At 36.6% G+C, this 13,193-nt stretch overlaps 1 long non-coding RNA gene across 1 annotated transcript; it reads right to left on the reverse strand.

Moving 5' to 3' along the window:
• Positions 1–1,754: 1,754 nt before the first annotated feature.
• LOC144294363 (uncharacterized) lies at positions 1,755–12,675 on the reverse strand. The gene is made up of 3 exons (XR_013361765.1): positions 12,490–12,675; positions 2,289–2,389; positions 1,755–1,957 (listed from the first exon to the last, which is right to left on the reverse strand). It is a non-coding gene; the product is annotated as an uncharacterized LOC144294363 (long non-coding RNA).
• Between the last annotated feature and the right edge of the window lie 518 nt (positions 12,676–13,193).

The raw sequence follows: 13,193 nt of genomic DNA on the forward strand, positions 1-13,193 counted from the left end.
AATTTTGTACCACGCAGACCAAAATAGAAATCTGAACATGGATTTCTGCTTTCTTTACATTAAATTAGATCCCAAAGTGCAACTGAAACACTCACTCTTTACTTTGAAATTAAACCCAAAAAGGATCAAATTGTTCAATGTCATAGAACTATTAAAAACAAATTTGAAAAAGGCAATATATCTGAATAATACATCTCAGATTTGGAAAAGGCCTTCTAAGCATTAAAGATAATGAAAAAAATGTAATGTTGTCAATAATTCTACAATAAGAAGACTTTTTTGGGAAACAATTTGGCAATCTGCCTCATTAACTACCTAAAAACATATAGCATTTGGCTTTGTGGTTTAACTTCTAGGAATGTCTCCTTAGGCAATGATTAAAGGGTTATGTGCATAAATATTCATGATAGCAGAAAAAAATGAATAGAGCTAAGTGTATAGCAAGACATAAATATTTAATTGAAATTTAGTGTATAAATAGAATGCTTTTTAACACAAATATTTATAAATGTGCATTTGAGTTGACATAGGACATTGCTTATAAAATTTTAAGTGGAAAAGGAAGTATACAGAATGGTATATAAATAGAGTTAGATATAATTTTTCACTATATATATTTGCATGTATAGATAGATGATAGATAGCTGATAGGTGATAGATAAATATCAGATGTGCAGAGATGGGGGAGAAAAAGAGAATGAGAAGATATTCATCATTTACTGCCATCATCAGCTGGCAGTAAATATATTTGGGAAGGTAATATTCCTTCTTTACAATTTTCTGAAATTTATAAATCTTAGATTTCATAATAAGAATTGAACACATATCATTTAATTAGAAAACATCTCTATATAGTTTCTCCCTCCATGTTCCCCTTGTATTTTCTTTTGTCCATTTGGTTCATGTTATCTATTGAATTACCACTGTTCACCTTAAAACCTTGCCTGCTATTTTCTGCTGGGCATTTCTAAGGTTAGATACATTTAAAATGGAAATACCTAATAAAGAGAAACTACATATTTAAGAAAAAGTGTAAACTCCAAACTATGTGGGTTTAGGAAACAGAAAGGAAAAGAAAGAACCCTAAAGATGTCAATTCTAGTCAATTTTCTTTGGGTCAGTAGTTAAGGGAAGCCAAAAACAACTCAATAATCAAGATCAATACTACTTTAATGTAATATTTTTTAAAAAATATTATTGATCTTGACTAATAAGTTTTTGGAGCCCCCTAAAATTCTGTACATGAAGCAAGTACCTCACTCACCTTTGTCCTAGCTCTTCCACCCAATGCCAGAGAGAAACATGGGCTGATCATTCATTTACAAAAGGGTTATCCGATGTTAAAAAAAGGGAGAGTGGGATGGGGAGGCTTTTCTGCTTACAATCCATAGAGAGCAAAGAATTGTTCACAGATGACCATGACATTTGTATAGACCATGACATTTGTACACTGTACAAATGTCATAACCTGGCATGACCAGAAAGCAGGTCCCTTGCATGCCATCTTCTTCAATGTAATCACTGCCAGCAGCCATTATAACTTAAACCCTACCAACCTAAGGGAACCTGGTTAACAAAACGTAGCCTGTGTTAATGTCGAGAGCCAAATGGGAGAGAGTAACCTGAAAATTTCTTTCCATTTCAACCTGATCTTTGGCGATCGAGGGCTATGTATGAAGAGTCCATGGAGAAATGTGATCTCATAATTTTTATTTCCTTTGTCCATGAGAAATGTATGAGTCTAGACCCTGATGAGTAATTCTTCAAGAATGAGAGGAAATCAGGATGCAGAAAACCATGCAACCTTCATCAGAATACATATTCGATTTCAAGTCTCTTAACTCTCAGTCCAAGTAGTATTTCCGTGGTGCTATTTTTCGACTCTATCTTGGTTGAGAAAATGACCACCCAGCATAGGCTTACTTCTAGTCATATGTATTTTATTCATCATCTGTGACTAAAGAAAAGAACAAGAGAAAAAGCAGATGTGAAGATAAATGAAACTAGACAAGAAAGTCATGTTAAGGGCTCTTATAACTAAATAAATAGTGTTAAATGAACCATTTACTAAAGACCATTAACAATAACCATGATTTTAACATATTATTATTATTATTTTAACAATATTTTATTTTAATAATACATAGCAAATTCATAGAGCCTTAAGTATTATGGGACTTCATGGAGTACTTAAAACTGTAATAACCAGTGAGATGGTCAACACAGGTGTGACATGTTGTCCCTGTTTACTGGAGCTATCACTGACTGATTACTACAATCACACCCACCAAGATTGGATACAATCACAGAATTCTTCTTTATTTAGTCCCAGAAGCAATCACCAGACAAATCTGCATGAGAAGAAATCCCATGCTATCTCTGATTTGGGCTGTAGAGAAAATAGAAATAAAGAAAATCAAAAGTTTTTTATTAAAGTATAATGTATATCTAGAAAAATACACACATTATAAATGTACTGCTGGAAGAATTTCCACAATTCAGGCCCCTAAATCAAGGAACAGGGTACTGTTCCAGAAGTTCCCTTCGTGTTTCTTTCAGGTCTGTGATGGTTAGTGTTATATGTTCATTTGGCTAGGCTACTCAGTCAAATGCTGATTTAGGTGTTTTAAAGTTATTTCATGACCTGGTTAACATCTACAATCACTTGCCTTTATATAAGGGAAATTATTCTCAATGATGTGGGTAGGCCCCATTCAATCAGCTAAAAGTCCTTTAAAACTGAGATTTCATCTGTCCCAGGACTATAGCATTGAGTCCTGCCCAGAAATTTCTAGCCTACTAGCTATCCGACACTTGTTAGACTTACCTGCTTCCACAGCTGTGTACGCCAATTCCTCAAACTAAATCTCTTTGTGTGTGTGTGTGTGTGTGTGTGTGTGTGTGTGTAAACACACATATACTGTATACATACGCATATACATTTCCTACTGGTTCCATTTCTCTGGAGAAGCTAACTAATTTACAGTCACTGCTTTTCTGAGGGCAACCTCTTTTCTGACTTTTAACAACATCAATTCATTTTATTAAACACATATTCGGGATCCCTGGGTGGCACAGCGGTTTGGTGCCTGCCTTTGGCCCAGGGCGCGATCCTGGAGACCCGGGATCGAATCCCACGTCGGGCTCCCAGTGTATGGAGCCTGCTTCTCCCTCTGCCTATGTCTCTGCCTCTCTCTCTCTCTCTCTCTCTGTGTGTGACTATCATAAATAAATAAAGAATTTTTAAAAAAGCACCTTTAAAAGGAAATTTGTTAACTTAAAAGATGATGATGATTATAAGGATCATTTATTTATTGTACCATCTCGGCAGAAATTGTTTAAGTCCTTCATTTTCCTTATTCAGTGATCATATTTCATGTTTTCCCTTCCTTCCTTCCTTCCTTTCTGCCTGCCTGCCTGCCTTCCTTCCTCTTCTCAATTTTGCAGGTCAGAAAATGGAGGAACTGAGAGATTAAGAATTTCTCCAAGATTCTCACAGAATGTCGCTTAGCTTCATTGCCTCTTTTTTCCATTTCGCACGGTGGTATCCAGCTTCATGACAAATGACAAATGGCTTTCATAACTAACAAAGTAAATGGGTGCAAACATTGCATTGAACTCCACTTTACTCATAAGTACAAAATTTAACTTAAAGAGAAATTGTTTCTACTATTCCCATAGATCATGTTAAGGTTTAACATTTAAAAATGAGGCAAGGATTGCATAATGCATCTTATATATATTTTTAAAGACTTTATTTTTTTATTTGAGAGACAGAGAGGGAGAGCACCAGTGGGGGAGAGGCAGAGAGAGAGAGGGAGAAACAGGCTCCTCACTGAGCAGGGATCTCAGAACCCCGGCATCATTACCTGAGCTGAAGGCAGACATTCAACCAACTGAACTACCCAGGCTCCCCATTATATTTTATAATAAAAATGGGTAAAGTAAAAAAAAAAGAGGGGAGAGAGAGAAAAAGGAACCTCTATCAGTGGTTGATAGTTGTCCTAAAGTCCTTGGAATTTTTAAGGTAATAAAATGCAAACAAAGTGACACAAATTATCATGAAAGTATAAAAATATGAGATTTGGAAAGTACTTTGCAAACTACTTTACCTGATTCTGTATCTGTACTTCATTTTCAGGGCATTATTGCATTATAAGAGGGAGAAAAAGTAATCAACATGCTGCATGCCAGGCAGTACACTAGGACATTTTTCGATGTTTACAAAATTCAATGTTCCCATAGGCCCTGGCATCTTCCATAATGTACAGATGAAGAACTCAAAGCTTGCAGACTTCCGTGTAACCTGTCTACCAAGACTTAAAATGCTTGCTAATCTCAATGACTCCTTCTAAGATGCCTTCACAGCATAGTCACAACTAAGTGGTTCATTTGGTAGAGGTGGTTCCAGTCCCAGAATCTAAATCTCAAACTTAACCTAGTTAACCAGCTCAGAATTATATTCTTTTCTGAAACATTGATGGTGCTCAGAGCAATGGAATGTGCTGATAGGCTGAAATCAACCATCTGGACAGGACTAAGGGAGCATGTGGTGTCGAAATGGTAGCCAGTCATCCAGTGTCTTTGGTTGAGAGATGGGATGGAATTTGAGTGTTAATATCATTGTTGAGCTACTGAATCAAACCAACCATGAAACACAGCCAGGTCCTGGACTTCCATCTAAAATCAATTAATCTCCCTCACTCTGTAAACAATCTAAAGTTGAATTTTCTGTCAGTACTAGCTGGTACAGCAATCACTTTTGGATCTAGTAGGAGAGAGTCCCAGCTGTCTGTTTCCAATGCCCACGTAACTTTCACAACAAAATCCTGCCTTAAGGTGTATTGTAAGTGGAAGGAAGTGTCCATCTTATACTACTATTCGGCCCATTGGAATCCATGAAACATGTGTATGTGGGGTACACACTACCCCATAGGGACTTTTAGGTACAATGTTGTGACTCTGTACCTCCCTGAATAATTCCTCTCATCCCACTTTATCTTGTCTCTTCACCTCGTCTAATCCCTAAATCTACAAATCTTGAATTTCCTCCCTCTATGACCTTTGAACCAGTTGAATTAAGGCACAGAGAAATGGGGGGCCAGACTTGGAATGCAAGGACAGGCCATTCAGAGTATCCAAGACTGACACACTCGGTGGATTCTTTGCAGGGTGGGAAATAGATGACAAAGTGCAGCACTGCCGTGGCTGCTGACCCAAGGATGACACCACAGATGTTACTAATGAGGTCCTCAAGAGTTTATAGTCCATTTGGTGAGGAGGCAACTACTTCTTTGAATCTTGCTGTGTTTTTCGTGCTCACTTGTAACTCCTATGATCTAAAATATTACATTGAAAAGAATAACATTAACCACATGGAGAGTCTAGTTCTCAGATTTTAGAGAAGAGAAGGAGGAACTGAGAATGCTATTTTGAAGCAATAATTGACCTTCAGAAGTACCTGTTCAGAGATGGTTTTATTCCTGTCTGAGCCTGTGGCCCTGTCCTTATCTTGGATGCTCTGAATTAGGTCTTGGTGACTCTGTCCTCTGCCACCACTTATATTTTCCTCATGTCCCAACTGACACTGCTCCGTCTTTTCTCCAAAGATGGTTTTGCCCCTCATGTCACAGATTATGTCAGATGCAAATATCACCAGCTTCCCAATCCAACTCACATAGGTAACCATCTAGAAACTCTTTCTCCCCAGTCTCTAAGGAACACGTGACCTCTTTTTTTTGCAATTCCTTTCAATTCACCTCTTAAATGAATCCCAAAGTTACTTCACCACCTTAAGTTTCACCGATATTATCTTTAAAAAGAGTATAATTAAGCTTACTCAGCTTAGCTTAACTTAGTTAAGCATAAAAAAAATGAACTTATGTGTGGAAAACATTTCTGGCCACATTAGTCAAGTGATACACAAATGTTACTCTTACTACATGAAACCAGAATATGTTTACCATAACCCAAGAAAAAAAGTCCAAGTAGAATATTTCAAAAAACTTCTCAAAGAAATATTCTATTTTGACATTGACTTTATATCATTTTTCCTGTTTTCAATGAGGTCTATTATAAGTTTCTTGGCCTGAAAAGTATTAAAAACAACATTACCCTCGTCCTAATCATCTTACAGGCATTTCATTCCTTTTTTAAGCTCTTCATGTGAGGGCTCCCAAAGGGTGAGAGATAATTATTTTATGTCAGTAGAATGCTTGGATCTCCAGCATGACTCCTCTGAGAAACATAATTGTCTAATAATCGTTTGGGACTATAAGGCTCTCATAGTAAAAAGAATGACATCATTTCTAATTTGAAGATTTGGGGCCTTATAAGGAGAAAAATAGGTTAGTTTTCCTAAAAACTTATCTAATTGATTAGCCTCAAAAATGAATATATGTATATATGAATACTATTTGCATTAGTGACAATTATAGAACATTGAATTGGTAGGATTTTTTCCCTTCAGCAATTTATATACAGAATTTATTTCACAATAGATTTTAAGGCTATTAAATTATTTGGAACATCTCCCATAGGATCCCCTATTAATTAGTAGGATGAGGTGAAAAGTATTTAGGTTTAAAACCATGATGCTTAGCAAGAGATACCAAGATGTGATGAAAGGAACAGTGAGGATGGTGAGCATGGGTGAGAAGTGGGGTAGAGTTTTCATCTATCCAGATTTCATTGTGTGACCTTGACAAGCCATGCTTCTTTGTGAGCACCTCCACAAGCCTGGAGACAGTAGTGATAAACAGACCACTGGTCCCAGACAGCCTAACCTTGCAGATGTTTTCCAGAATGGGTCATAATTGTATCTACCATATGTTGAATAAATATTTGTTGAGCACCCTCCTAGCCAGGGATTTAACATGTTTTTGTGATTTAACACTCCCAATTACATAGAGTGGTTAAAATTATTCCCATCTCACTGATGAGGAAATCAAGGCTCAGAGATATTAAGTCACATTGACATTGCCAGAAGAGGAAGCAGTCAAATGGTTTATTTTAAGCAAATGTTTCCTGTGTTCCATGAGACATTTCTCAAGGAGGAAAGTAAAAACTTAAAGACAGAGTAATTGCATGGCAAAGAGGTGCAATAATATAAAATAGATATGACACATCGACCAAATGGACCCACATAGATACTGTGAGTTGAGAACTCATGTTCTATCATAAAACACAAGTGTGCAATGAATGTACACATCTGAGAATATTTCAACAGAGTGGCAGGTGCCCAATCACAGGACATCAATGTCCCATTTCCTGTTAGTCCTTTCCCATCCTTTAGCAACATTACAGAGAGTAACTTGAAAATCTGATACTAATCTAGTTAGAAGAAATTAAAACACTCTAACTTGGCAAAGCATTAATAAATACTAGGATGTGTCAAGAGGGCCTCAGGCGAGATATTTCGGAAAAATCTGTCAACGAAGAACTCCCTGAACAGTCACAAAATTGCTAAAAAGGCCCTCCAAAGGTAAATTCAGTGTTAGCAGGGAGATAAAGGTTCCAAGAAATTTCTGGGGCCTCCAGTGCTGCCTCTGTTATAATGAGTACTGAGCGTATTCCTCTGTGGGGGAAAACTAGAAAAACTTTGGGGTCTAGAAACAAATCTGAGGCCCACCTGACCTCATTAGCAGCAGCATTTGTCTTGGGAAAGGAGGGTCGCTGATTTACTCTGCCATTGAGAAAAGGAAACATAAATCATCTCAATTGGATATAGACTATAAGGAATTATTGAGTCTGACAAAGTTTTGCTTTGCTGTATTTTAGGGGGGTGAGGCAGACAGAATTAAATACAACTTTCCCCCTACCCACACTAAGGAGGTTTATCATAGTCAAGGGACATCTAGGGACTGGGAAACATTAAATTAACATTTATATAATATAACTCAGCTCAGGCTGGAATGAGGGAAATCAATGGGTGGTACTTGCCTTGAGTGAGAACCAACTAGGTAACTGATCTCTAAGGAATATATACAATTTATTATTATTTAGAGAGAGAGTTGGTCTGAATCTTACACTCACATACTAATAAAAGGGGTTATGGAATGTTCTAACCCTATGCTTTGTTGAGGGACCATTAGGGTGATCCTGGGAGAGCTTAGTATGTTTATTTGCAGTTGGGGAATAGAGGGAATTAAGCCTGAGAAGATGAGGATATCAGCTGATTTTAGGGGTGCACCTGACAACTAGGTGTACATCCATCTGTCCACAGATCACATGTTCCTGATACCCAGACATCATTTATAGAACACCATGAAAGAACATAGGGTTGGAGTTGTAATAAAAAGGATCTTAAAAAAAAAAAAAAAAAAAAAAAGGATCTTGATCTTGGGAACTCTGTGTTTCCTTCTGGTGCTTACCCTTCCCAACGTCCCATTTAATATTTACCTCTTACTTCTCAACATAATTTTCTAAAAAGCTAGGTCTCATCCAAAGCCTTCCACCAAGAGCTGTAAACCCCAGTGGCCTCACAATCCTAAACTCAGGCAGTGAACAAGAGGAACCAGGAACCAAGCTAACTGATTAGAAAAGAGAAATCATGAGCAGGAAGGGAGATCACCTAACGATAAGTTCTGTGTTGTGATTATTATTTGGAAAAGACCATTTTTAATTGCTAACATGAGATGACAATTGCGATTTACAGTGACCATGAGACTTACTATCTAAGAATGACTAGAAAAATCCTGGAGTGTTTTTTCCTCAGTTTTGCGTACATTTCCATATAACAGCAAGGGAAGGGTCTTTCCCACTGAATAAAATTTAAAAGTAAAGTGGGAAACAAAACGAAATGCATTTTCTGATCACTTATAAATCTTTGTTGCTTAATACACTGGCTACCATGATTTCCAGGCCTGATTTATCTGGTTGTCACCAACTAAAACATTTGTCCCCTTTCTTTGCACTTAGATTGGTTTGGACTTATGAATTGTTGACATGGGAGTCAATTGTTGACTTCATTTGAAAAGTATCTCATGTTGATTCTTTTAAGTTTATTTTAACAGAGTATAAATTTGGCCCTTCATGAATACACAGAATGCTCTGCAGCTGGTGAATGTTATGGGAGTTTCCTCAAAATGTTTCTGCCCACACAGCTTGGCCTGCAAATAAGCCCCCTCCCACCAGCCCCCTTCCCTCCTGCCAAACACAATGTGTACACATGCTTCCAGGAACAGAGAATTTCATTTACTCACCTGCCCACAGCTTGGACTCTCAGTTTTGTAGACATAATTATTTGTGTACTTTCCCACTCATTCCCTAGGACATTGTTAACCACAAAATCTGCATAAACTGTGTCAAAACTCAAATGAAATTTTGGTTCACTTTTGTTCATTTCAATCATCTTTTTACACATTTGGGGCTTCATTTAAAAAAAAAAAAAAGTCCTTATGCTCCATTAGGCCTTAAAACCCTCTACTCTTCTCTTCCCTAACATGGACATAGCTTGTTCCAGGGAGAGGCAATTCTGAGATAAGGGCAAAATGTAGGCTCAAGGTCACAAAATGGGATTACTAGAAAAAAGAATATGTTATTGTAATCTGTTGTTGCTGTTTGTTTTGTGTGTATGGAAGAAATAAAGAGATTCTGAAGAGAACAACATATAACCACAACCCTCCTTTCTCGGAACTCTTTGATTTCTACACTTTTTCCCTCTCTCTTGTGAAATTGATTGGAGGAAGGCTACCAGTGGCAGATGTGTCTACCCACTTCCTGCTTCTCAGAGGCCAAAAATTAAAATAAAATAAAATAAAATAAAATAAAATAAAATAAAATAAAATAAAATAATAAAATAAAATAAAATAACAAGAATATTCCAAAAAAGGACCACAAACTTTCTAGTGCCAAATAGAGTGTTTTGAGTTTTGCCATACTCAAACTCAGATCAGGTTACATACAGATTTTGGACTGTGGCAATAAGGAAAATTTTCCTAGAGTATTCTTTTTTCATGTGTTCCCTAGCTAGGGCAGTGGTGACCTTCGTGGATCCTGGTCCATCATTCAAAGTCAGAATGTTAGCTGTGTATTTATCCATAACACAGCTTATCTATATTGTTAGAGGGCTGGCCCATTTAATTATCAAAGCAAAATGTTTCCACATAATTGATGCCCAGTGATTGTTAGTGGTTATTTTGAGAGGAAAGGAATGGTCAGCTGGGTAAATTTCATGGCAGAAAATAGAATGAACATATAACATACAGCCACTATATGGTGCCATGGTGAAAATAGATGTGAAAATGACTCTCACTTAATTCTTAACAACTCTAACCATGATCCTGTGCCATTAATGTCTTAGTACCTGAAAAACTAAACATATCAATATGCAAATTGGCTATTTTTACTCTCATTTATCAGATAAAATGAAAATTCAAAAAGGATGAGTGATTTGTATGAGGTTATGCTTTAACATTTTCACGAACTTGGCTAGTTACATCTGTGCTCTCTGAAAAACTCAGTCAAAATTCGTTCTATTCAGGTATTGTTTCCTCAACAATTTGTCCGTGAATTGGCCCAGGTGTAGAGGCTAGAGCCAACTGACAGATTAAATGTTTCTTTATGTAATCTTTTATTGTAGTATTACATACACAAATAATGCCTGATATACATCAGATAATAAATATGTAATTATTATATTATTAATAACAATTAGATAACATCTCTACAAATAGCTGTCTGGATTTGTCTGATAAGTTATAAGTCCTCCAACAAATACAATAGTCTTATGATTTCTAGGTTTTACTATGCATTCTTTACTATGAAAACTTAGACCATTTTCTCCAATGCATGAACTCCAAGGTAGTTCAAAGCCTGTCAATTATACAAAGAAAAATATGAGTAAAATGCTAGAGTTAGATGCTTTTATGTTACAAGATAGTGAGATTTTTTTCATTAATTTTCTGGATGATATATTACTTTATTTGTATTTACTTTTTCATGGTTTTTAAAACTTTTTCTTCTTAATCATACTTCATCTTAGTTTGAAGTGTATTTATCTTTGGGGTTCAAGAGAGAAATAACTAGGTCAATGGACTTTGTTGGTTTTTTTGTTGTTTTGTTTGTTTTTAAATATTTTATTTATTTATTTGAAAGAGAGAGCACAACCAGGAAGAGGGGTGGAGGAAGAGGGAGAAGCAGACTCCATGCAGAGCAGGGAGCATGATTCAGGGCTTGATCCCAGGACCCTGGGATCATGACCTGAGCTGAAGGCAGATGCTTAACCGACTGAGCCACCCAGGCTCCCCTGGTCAATGGACTTTGAATAGATGGACATTGAGATTAACATTTTCCATGAATAGAGATGGAACTTTGTGCTTTACTTTCTCCTTTCTTTGAACTCCCTCATGTTTGTATATAAATTCTAGTTTTGGGCCACAAACCAGAGTGGAAGTATGTGCACACTGAGATGCTTAATGGCAATGGATTCGATTCAAGGTAAAAACAAGGTACATGTTGGCCAAGACATTCTTCCTCCAACTTTTATCTCATAGTGTGTTTCTGCAAATTAATAATACCTGGTTGTATTTTTTTTGTACTCTACAATTTACATGACTGTTTCATATATAGTTACTGAATTTGATCCTTAAAATATCTACTGAAATATTGATTACATTTTTATTCCCATTCTATAGATGAAGGCACTAAGACTCAAACAAGTAAAATGATCTGTCCAGTGACTGCAGTCAGGAAATGTTGTAAAATGATTTCAGTCAGGAAAAGCTCTGAAGCTAGGACACAGTTTTAGGTCCTGACAGGCTGATGACCTGTCCAGGAAAGCAACAGTCAAATATGGTTCATACAAGAGATTCTATCTCTTCTCTTTACCTGTAGCAAACTCCAGTGCCCACATCAATAAGTTCACAAAGACAATACCCATTCATTAAACTTCCACTGTACAGTGTAAGACCCGTTTCTAAGGGGTAACACAGAGTAAATGGAAAAGGACACACAGTAAATGGAAAAATGTGGCATGTGTCCTTAAGAAACTTATCCATAAAGAAGAGTAATTTGGGGCATCTGAGTGGTGGCATCTGCCTTTGGCTCAGGTTATGATCTCAAGTTCCTGGGATGAGCCCCAGGGGGCTCCCTGCTCAGCAGGAAGTCTACTTCTCCCTCTCTCTCTGCCCCTCCCCCCCCATACCACTTGTGCACACGCACTCTCTCTCTCTCTCTCTGTCTCAAATAAATAAAATCTTAAAAAAAAAAGAAGATGAAGAGTAATTCTACCTGAAAGTCTCTTCTAGTACGCAGTAACCTCTGAAAGTCCCAAAGAGATGGTCATTAGATCAATTTACTACTCCTAACTCTTACAGTGAATGGTCAGGCATTACAGGGCTCAGGTATTCAGGTATAGAACACACATTACTTCTAAAATGTCTTTTTAAAAGAGTCACATTCTTATATTTAAAATATCACCTATGGCTAAACTTTAGCTATTATATTATATTATATTTATATTATTATATTATAATTAATTTGCATTACCTTTTTTGTATTTAAGGACTATAGAAGGCTTTTCTGATGACCAAATGGAGAAAAGCATATTCCAATGTGATAAACATAAAGAGTGTGACCCTGGAAAGCAGGTCAGAATGCTCTAGGAAGGCTTAGCAAATGAGAGTCAGAGAGATAATCACTGATGATGCCTTCCATGCTCTTCACTAGGATGATGGCTTCAGAAAGGCTAAGGGGATAGGGAAAAAAGAGAGGAGTGCTTCATTCATACACAAATGCTGTTAATAAGGTTTCAGCAAGACAAAAAATAAGGAAAATGTATTTTTAGTTGAAGTGGCAAGGAAGTTGATATTTACCGAGAACCTATTATGCTAAACACTTTATATAAACTTTCTGTTATCATTTTTCCTTAGTTCAGCACAAATAATGAGAACCCTTCTGCATTAATAACTACTTTCAGTTTCAAGTAATTTAACTCTAACTGCATTTAATGTATCCATTATGTTATGGGTAAAAGGTGAGCACGGGATTGCCTTGAAGAATGGATCATAAAGATGTAACTAAAAAGAGTGTGCTCACAAACACAGAATTCAAGCGATTTACTCACTTAAGCATCTTCCAATTGACTTAATTAAGTATTTGTGACACATGAAACAATGAATGCTTTATCTGATATGTCATTTGCAAATATCTTCTCCCATTTTGTAGGTTGCCTTTTAGTTTTGTTGACTGTT

The sequence above is a fragment of the Canis aureus genome, chromosome 22 (assembly GCF_053574225.1).
Source record: "Canis aureus isolate CA01 chromosome 22, VMU_Caureus_v.1.0, whole genome shotgun sequence".
NCBI classification, from domain to species: domain Eukaryota; kingdom Metazoa; phylum Chordata; class Mammalia; order Carnivora; family Canidae; genus Canis; species Canis aureus.